The sequence below is a fragment of the Triticum dicoccoides genome, chromosome 6B (assembly GCF_002162155.2).
Source record: "Triticum dicoccoides isolate Atlit2015 ecotype Zavitan chromosome 6B, WEW_v2.0, whole genome shotgun sequence".
In the NCBI taxonomy this organism is placed as follows: Eukaryota; Viridiplantae; Streptophyta; class Magnoliopsida; order Poales; family Poaceae; genus Triticum; species Triticum dicoccoides.
This window is the reverse complement of record NC_041391.1, coordinates 67,260,477-67,269,697: the sequence shown is the minus strand read 5'-3', so window position 1 is coordinate 67,269,697 and position 9,221 is coordinate 67,260,477. Positions and strand designations below refer to the sequence as shown.

At 43.8% G+C, this 9,221-nt stretch overlaps 1 long non-coding RNA gene and 1 other non-coding gene across 2 annotated transcripts; both read right to left on the bottom strand.

Annotated features, from left to right (window-relative positions):
- Positions 1 to 2,721: 2,721 nt before the first annotated feature.
- Positions 2,722 to 5,587, bottom strand: LOC119322237. The gene is made up of 3 exons (XR_005155475.1): positions 5,442 to 5,587; positions 4,903 to 4,996; positions 2,722 to 2,803 (listed from the first exon to the last, which is right to left on the bottom strand). It is a non-coding gene; the product is annotated as an uncharacterized LOC119322237 (long non-coding RNA).
- Positions 5,588 to 7,926: 2,339 nt separating this feature from the next.
- On the bottom strand, positions 7,927 to 7,999 carry TRNAA-AGC. Its single transcript has one exon. It is a non-coding gene; the product is annotated as a tRNA-Ala (tRNA).
- Positions 8,000 to 9,221: the final 1,222 nt, after the last annotated feature.

The following is a 9,221-nucleotide window of genomic DNA, read 5'->3' as shown; positions in this document are numbered from 1 at the left end:
AGTGCCTCCTTACATGCTAGTATCTCAGTAGCCTCCGGTTCAGAAATGTGGGGGAAGTGATGAGAGAGGCCGACAATAAACGCACCATTATGATCTCGAAGCACAGCACCACCGCCACCTTTGCCACCGAATTTAGACACGGCGCCATCCGAGTTAATCTTTATCCATCCCTCCTCCGGCACCTCCCACTTTGGCCTGCTCTGAACAACACTCTCCTTAATAGTAGGCTGATGGATACCTCTCCACTCATGCAAAAGATGCACAACCCTCTCCATTATTTCATGGGGCGGTGCAATCTGAATCCCATCACGTGCTTCATTCCTAGCGAGCCATAGAACATAAACCGACTGGATCATAGCCTCCCGCTCATCATCCCGAGCTCCAGTGAGCCAAGCCAACAGCTAGTTGGCCAATTCCCTTTGTGAATCCATCCACACAGGAGGACTAGCAACCCCAATCCCTTTCTCCCTTCGAAGCAAACTCCAGAAAAGAACAGAGTGAGGGCAAGACCAGAACCGATGACAGATAGTCTCTTCCCTACCACAAGCAACACAGAATACACCAGCCTTAATATGTCGCCTATGCAGTTCTGATCCCACAGCTAGCCCATTACGAAGAATCCTCCAGAAGTGGATCTTAGCTTTACCAGGAACATTTCTCTTCCACAGCGCCAAAAATGCCTTGTGTTTATCAATAGAAGACGAAGACTCAGGCTGTCCCGAGCTCCCTCTTTTCCTCGAATGCACCGATATGGATACGGGTATCAGTATCGGGCCAATACGGATACGTAAATTCGTCATTTCAAAAAAAGTGCCAATACGGATACGTTGTAGCTACTCAAAGCAATCCGGGGAGATGAGAATAAGAGATCTTCAGAGATCAGAGAAGAAAGAAGAGGAGATGAGCTTGGATGGGCAGGAGAAATGAAGAGAAGTGTACATACATGGCTACTGCGTGAGAGGGGACGTTGGTGAGGAGGAAGATGGCTGCTGTGTGATAGGGGATGTTGGTGAGGAGGAGCAGCTTGTCGCCGGCTAGCCGCCGCCGCCGCTGGCCCTGGGACCTGGGTGAGCTGCCGCTGGGGACACAGCCACCGCCTGGTGTGAGCATGGGAGGGAGGAAAGACGCTGTGAGGGAAAGGATGGGGGGCATCGGGGCAATAGGGGTGCTGGTTGCCTTTTAACTGGGCTGAGTGGGCTCTTACCTGGGCTGGAAAAGTATCCAAAACATACTGGCAAAGTATCCTTCGAGTATTGTAATTGTTTTAAATCATTTATTCTCGGATACTCCAGGGATACGTATCGGGGGCGTATCAGAGGAGTATCGGTATCCGATACGGTATCCGATACTGATACGCTGGTCACGCTGGTCGGCTGAAGTATCCGTGCATTCGAGCTCTTTTCAAAGTCATCTGCGGGTGGAACGCGGAGCGGACTGAGAACAATCCATCTTTGGTACAATTCCAGGCAAGAAAATCCTCAGTACCAGGCCCACCCACCGCAATTTGCTTAATATCTTAAGCGTCTGACTCCGAGAACATATCATCGATCTTCGCACAATCCCAGGCAGTGCCATCCGGGCTTAGCAGATCAGCAACCTTAGTAATACCTTGGATAAAAACCTGACCCAGTGGCCGCATATAACCACTCCGTGGAATCCAATTGTCATGATGAATATTGACACGAGAGCCATCACCAATCCTCCATACTAGTCCCTCCCTCAGCAAATCACGGGTGCACAACACGGCCACATTTTGTTGAAGATGAGTTCATGAGCAGAGTTGCTGCATATCGCGGTCTGCTTCAGTGGGCACTAACCGGATCGTCGTATCTTCCTCCATGTCCCAGCTACTTACATACTACACACGCACTTCTTTTTGTTGGAAATTATTTGATTTCAGATCTTTCTTCTTGTTGCCCTGCGAGCCGCTGCCCGAGCAAACCCTCCTCCACCACCCCCGGATTGTGGACGCCGAAGAAGCAATTGAGCACACTCTAGCGTTAGAGTTCTGAAATCAATGCCAGACCTGACGTCCTTCATGTAACAGCGGAAATGCAGGGTCAGATGGGCGGCACTCTCCTGCTCCTGAGATGAACACGCATCACTGCACGCATTCGGGTTTTCTTTCTTCCACTTCCTCTTTTTTTGTTGTTGCAAAAGGCATTCGGTTTTGTTCCTCTGCACCAACACATGCAGCAACTTCACAGCCAAGGGATTGTTTAGAGCTGGAGAGGGTACAACAGTACTACTTCCAGACAGCTTAGAACCTTCTGAATGTAATTCCAGCGAAATGAAACAGAAGACAAACTTTATGCATCCTGAGCCACACACAGCAAACTCTACACAGCTCACATCCTGGGCATTCTGGTAACAACACAATGGGGTGCAATCTTATATTCGCCAAGAGTAATGTGATCCTGACAACTACGTGTGTTCGATCATGTGGCACAAATTCAACTCTTATAGCATCACCGCAGCATTGCTATCTTTTCGACATACATATTTATATCTAATGTAGTACAAACCCAAGTACACGCATGCACACACGAAAAAAGAGAGACAAAAGCTTAATCAGAGAATAGTAGTTACAATCTCGACCAGACACAACACAGGACAGAAGACTTTGGCTTGCCTCAAACGCTTGCAAGCGAGATAACCGACAGCGCCAACACAAACAAGCGAAACGTGTCTTCATGCGAGTTGACTAATGAATAATGCCAGCACCAACACAGCATATAAAATGGAAGAACCTACAGCAAAAAAGCCGTTTCTGCATCTGCCACCGGACTGTAATTCCAGACACCTGCAGAGCAATCAATTTCATCAGTCAAGCCAATCTGTACAAGTCATTCATGCAAAATCTATTAAAGTTATATCGCCCAATTTTTGTACGACTCAAACAGTAAACGTCGCTACACTAGTGTTGTGGACTTCTACCAAAATCTCCAAATTTGGATCCTCTCAGCATTAACACAATGCCAGCAATACGAACAAAGAGAAGCAATAGGTGATTTGCAAAATAGTGGCACGCCTAGAAATTCCATCGCCAACATCAAGTTTTTTGGCTACATTTGATGTTAGTAGAGGCTAAAAGATTAGTGGCTTTAAGAACTCCATAGGAGGCCAATTCCGAAGATCCTAGCTCACCAAATCATTTAAAATATTTTTTGTTATGATGGGCATATGAGGGGCTCGTGGAATAGGAAAGGAGAAACATCTGATTTACCTAGCTAGTTGCTAACAAATCAAATTTAGTTAGATTCATTCAGTCGAAGAATCAATTAAGGGATCATGCATCGTCTTATTAATAGATACACTTCCTTCAATCTACAATACATATGACATTCTATTTTAATCCGTACAACATCAAAACAATACTTTGGCCACCACTTATAATGATAAATGTTAAGTAAAAATGCAATTCAAGATTAAAGCAGTATTTATGGTGAATCCAGCCATTTTGGTCATGTGTTTAATATGAAGTATTGAACATCGAATATGACCAAATAATGAGAAAATAGGCCGCCCATACATATTCCAATTAGACAAACATTGCGAGATATGCTGAGAAAATATTTAAGCAAACAGGCTAACACTAGAATAAATATCCTAATAGTCATTATTTCACTAGGTACCATAATGACCCCAAATATCAACAGTGTAAAATGTGCAAATGGCATAGCTATAAGCCCGTACGAATAAAGAAAGTATGAAGGGAACGAGAGGGAAGAACGTACAAATTACAGTAGGACTTGATATATCCTTAACCATACAAAATGATCACATGCAATGTAGAAAATGGTAGAAGTAAAACAAAAGAGCATCCATGAAGCACATGAAAGATGATGTATTTAGTGATGCTACCACTAATGTGACATCATTATCATCTATGAGCAGACACAAACATATGCACAAAAGGGGAAGGGTCCTAAGTCATCAGCCATTAGAGGAGTAGAGGGAGAATAACCTGCACTAACAGAAGGAACTGGGAGAGTAATAGGGAGGAGCTAGCTGAAAGTGAGGCGGTTGGATGGACAGGGAAGGCAACTGAAAGAGCACATCCAATAGAGAGGGGGCAGAATATCAGCAAATACAAGAGAAGGTAGATGGGTGAAGGCATGAGGAAGAGAATGGAGAGCTGCTAATGAAGGGATGAAGAAGCAGGGCGTCGAGAAAAGACTGTCAAATATGCAGTGTGCCATGAAAGCGTGACAGGTGGCCAGCCACTGGACCATCTCCAAGACTGTTAGGCCCTGGCGTTCAGCTTCACTTGCCCCACCGGTCCACTCAAAATAAGTTCTAGCACATCCTTGGACATGCCTGGGATTAGCGAGAAAAAGGCAGTATGGGATCTATTTCGTTCATATTCCTAACAAGTGAAAATCAGTTTCGCTCAGTCACAGCCATTGTCGTGCCTGATGCATCCATTCCTTGTTAACTTAATAAATACACTTCCACTAGTGCAAACATTATATTTTGCTGCAATTAAGAGACTAGACTATAAAAATCAATCATCTAGCAATTTGCAATTTAAATTTCATTATGTTTTAACTTGTCCAAATTATTTGAGATATTTAAAGTTGCCAAGAATAATGTATATTTACAATTTTGGTAATCTAAATCATGTTTTTCTTCATGGAAGGGTAATTTTGTTTTGCATGGTCGATTTCTCCAGAATATGAAAAAACCATTCTCCAAATATTGTGCCTACCACTGCTTAACTTCGCCCCTCATATTTCTTTCAAGCTCCACCACTGCCAGGTGGGCAACATCTAAGCAAAGTGTTGTAGAGAAAATCTGGGTCCTCTCTTCTACTTGAGGAGTGGCAGTAAAAAGGAAAGCCGTACATTTTGTTTAAGAAGAGTTCAAGTGCCCCAACCTGCTTGCAGAAGGTAAGCTTACCTGCGTAACCAGTAAATCACAATAGCATATCTAACTGGACAAGAATCTCAGGTGTTGTGCAAAAGATCAGCTTCAGGACCACCAATTCCTCTTTCTGCAAGCATACAAAGTCAAACAACCAAGGACATTCCAACAAAAAGCCAAACAGACATGAGGAGGCATCAAGATACTTAGATAAACTCACAGCTGTAGTTTGAAAAAAAATCAATGTGGAGACAACGCCAGAGAAAGATAAATGAAACCGGATCTGATTATCGTAAAAATGAAAGATGCACACTAGGACTATTAGCTCCTCAGTAGAGGTGCAAATGGGTATCCTTTAGGGTATTCTCTGACCCTCTTTAGATCAACTAAATGAAACAAAATTTCACAAATCACATCACTTTTGAAAATCTAGTTCATCAAGCCGCAATTAAAAAACTAATATACCACTACTAAATTGATAGCTTAACACGAAAGTGTGTGCACAATATTACTTCAAACAATTATCAACAATTAACTTGGTTTTATTATACCCATGATGTAAAACATGATATTACCTGTAGTATAAACACTTTCAAATGAGTGATAGTGAGCCATGATTTTGGTTCCCAAGACTTTCTCAGACTGTAGTGACTCAAGCTGTAACATGACAGGGCCATCAACTGTCCAAAAAAGAACCACGTTATTGTCCTCAGCAAAACCTAGTATTAATTGGCTCCCATTCGAATCTGGTTCACAGTGAAGTAGCTTGTCAATTTCAATGGTTCTTCCCAACACCCATGAAGCAACACCATCGCAATTGATCCTTCTCTTCCAGAATTGGGCACTGAAGCCTGATAAAACGAGGAGACCAAATCCACCACCATCTGCCCGTATCATCGAGAAGTGGAAAAACCTTAGGTCATTTACTGGCATAGGTATCACAGCTAGTCTTTGCCGATCCATATCAAATTCAAGGATCCCACCCAAGCTCCCATCAAGCAACCAGTAAAGACAACCCCCAACCAGCACAGCAGGCTTGATCATAGAAACCGCAATGCGAAAATGGGCAGCATCCTCGGATTGAAGCGGTGTTGTGATAAGGTCGCCCCATACACCGGTTTCCGACGAGTAAACACGGGCGACTGCTTGCGTAATTTGTCTCTCACTGCTCCCTACCAAAGCCAGATGGAAGTGTTGTACGTCTCCGGCAGAGCGAAACACCGCGTCGCTGATTGGGGATGTCTCCGTGTCGAACCCCGGGGGGACGGCAATGTGGTGCTGGTCGCCGGTGACGGGGTCCCACACAAGGAGCTGGAGACGCTTGCGAAGGTAGATGAGTGCCAGGCCATGGCGGCATCCAAGGGAGAAGAAGCGGTCGACCAAATCTTCGTGTTGCAAGGAGAAGCGCTCGGGCGAGACACGATCCGGGGCCTTGAGGGAAGGCATGAAGGAGAGCCCGTCGTCTACTTGGAAGAAACCGAGGAGGGGAGGGTTGCGGCGGTGGCGGCGGTGGAACCTTCGGCAGAAGCCTGGATCGGAGACGAGGGAGGCGTGGGGGAGGGAGGACGGCTATGGGGGAGGCGGAGGAGGATCTCGGAGAGGAGGTTTTCGTCCTCCAGCGGCGGCACCGCCGCCGGCGAGGGGCGGCGGCGGCGGAGGCTGCTCATCTCGCCCTACGATGTGGGATGCTTTTTTTTTCCAGAAGAATGAGGTGTGGGACGTGGGTTATGCTTTTTGTGTAGGCCCTGAGAGTGAGAACGAAGAGCATAAAACTGGCCTGGACATTGGAAAGCCCACGATGGAGAGGACGTGTGTTTTTAGTCTGGTTGTAATGGTAGTATCGTAGCTAGTATTATGCATGCCAAGTAGGCAATTTTGATGAAGTGTCATAGAATTAAATGAAGAAAAAAAGAGTTGAGTATCATATCATGATACCGTATCATAATAAATGCTATGACACTATGTGTCATGCATGACAATAAATAAAATAATATATGATACTAAGCATTAGAAAGGTAGTATCATACACTAGTATCATATGCATGATACTAGTATATGATACTCCCCATTACAACCAGCCTTAGGGGAATTTCACAATGAATGCATATTTAACGCATGCGCACACACGCCTATATTCTATTTTTTTAATACATATGCATCTTGTAGGTGAGTTACAGATTATTTAATTTTATGAAAGAATACCTTCATTTTTGCGCTAGAAAAAGCGGACCCGCAATAGCAAATTGCAGGTCCAATTATCAGCATATTTGTTTTCTGTGTAACACAGGAATAAAAATATGCATTAAAAATATTACATAGTTCAAACACGTATATGTTTGATGTACAAAAAATCACGATATTATTTTAGATTTTAAAATATTATTTGCAATTTTTTGGTAAGCCGAGCTTCGTCGAGTCGGGTAGCTATTTTGAATTTCTGACACACGTGCGTGTGCGTGCGCACACTATTGGAAGGAAGGTAGATGGCACCATAGATTTTGGGTTGGTGTAGGGGAACTATTTTTTTTATCCTTTTCTTTTTTGCATTGGTGAGATTGGTTGACTGGATAAATTTGGTTGCACTTAGGGCTGAACATATAGATGCGTTTCTTTTTCCTTTCTTTCTGGAATGTTGTAACTGTTACTCCGGATATCATTTTGCTCTTTCTTTTTCTATTGTACGGATGGTTAACAAAATCATGATGCTGACATTTTACTCTTTGGCATGTTATCACACCGCCTTAGTTTGCAGCAGAGATTGTGTGCATGCTTTTAATTTTCCTTTTATGTATATAAGGAATTTGCGCATGTTTGGGGAGTTTTGGAGTTCTGCAAAAGTGAAGTCAAATAGTTTTTTTACAGTATATAATAATTTTGAGAATTTGAGATCTGCAAAAAACAAAAAATAATATTGGAGCACATACTTTTATTTTCCTTTTATATAAGGAATTTGCGCATGTTTGGGGAGTTTTGGAGTTCTGGAAAAGTTAAGTAGATATTTTTTTTAGAGTATATAATAATATTGAGAATTTGAGATCTGCAAAAAACAAAAATAGAAATTGGAGAAGTGGGGTATCGATCCCCATACCTCTCGCATGCTAAGCGAGCGCTCTACCATCTGAGCTACATCCCCATGTTGACTTAAACAATTAGCAAAGCTTTTCACCTTCAGTACAATCTCAACAGTTTCGAGAGATAGTTGCAGCAGCGTCCTGTTGTGTGCGAAAACGTATGCGATTTTTCTTACATTGTTCTTCTCTAGATATTCATAAACATGACTGCGAATATGATATCATTGAATTATGATGTATGACCAGCAAGGGACTATGTCCTGAATGGAAAACCTGTTGTGTGATCTTCATGAGGACACAAGTCAGGGGAGCAGAACCGGCCAGTTCGGCCGCCCGCTCCCGGCAAACAAAACAAGGGATTGCAGTTTGGCAAAGTCTCCATTATGAAAAGGCCGGCCAGTAGGAAAATGGCCTTATCCCCTTTCTTTCTCAGGGAAAAAAAAAGTTTTTTTAGGGGTGATACCATTACTTTATTTAAGAACCAAAACTCGGAATGTCATCCGATATTACATTCAAGATACATTCTGGGGGAACACCATACCAGATATTACACAACTCATCCCCAACTCCAACCTTAGCTAACTTATGCGCAGCTGCATTTGCTAATCTACTAACCCACGAGACCTTAAAATCCACCCGAGAGTTCAGCATCTGCTTAATTTCCCGAATCCAAGGACCCGCCATGGAGAGATCCTGATGATCAAGCTTGATCTTGTGCACAACAGATTTGCAGTCCAGCTCAACATGCACTCGATCAAAGTTCAGGTTAATAGCTACCTGTAGTGCCTCCTTACATGCTAGTATCTCAGTAGCCTCCGGTTCAGAAATGTGGGGGAAGTGATGAGAGAGGCCGACAATAAACGCACCATTATGATCTCGAAGCACAGCACCACCGCCACCTTTGCCACCGAATTTAGACACGGCGCCATCCGAGTTAATCTTTATCCATCCCTCCTCCGGCACCTCCCACTTTGGCCTGCTCTGAACAACACTCTCCTTAATAGTAGGCTGATGGATACCTCTCCACTCATGCAAAAGATGCACAACCCTCTCCATTATTTCATGGGGCGGTGCAATCTGAATCCCATCACGTGCTTCATTCCTAGCGAGCCATAGAACATAAACCGACTGGATCATAGCCTCCCGCTCATCATCCCGAGCTCCAGTGAGCCAAGCCAACAGCTAGTTGGCCAATTCCCTTTGTGAATCCATCCACACAGGAGGACTAGCAACCCCAATCCCTTTCTCCCTTCGAAGCAAACTCCAGGAAAGAACAGAGTGAGG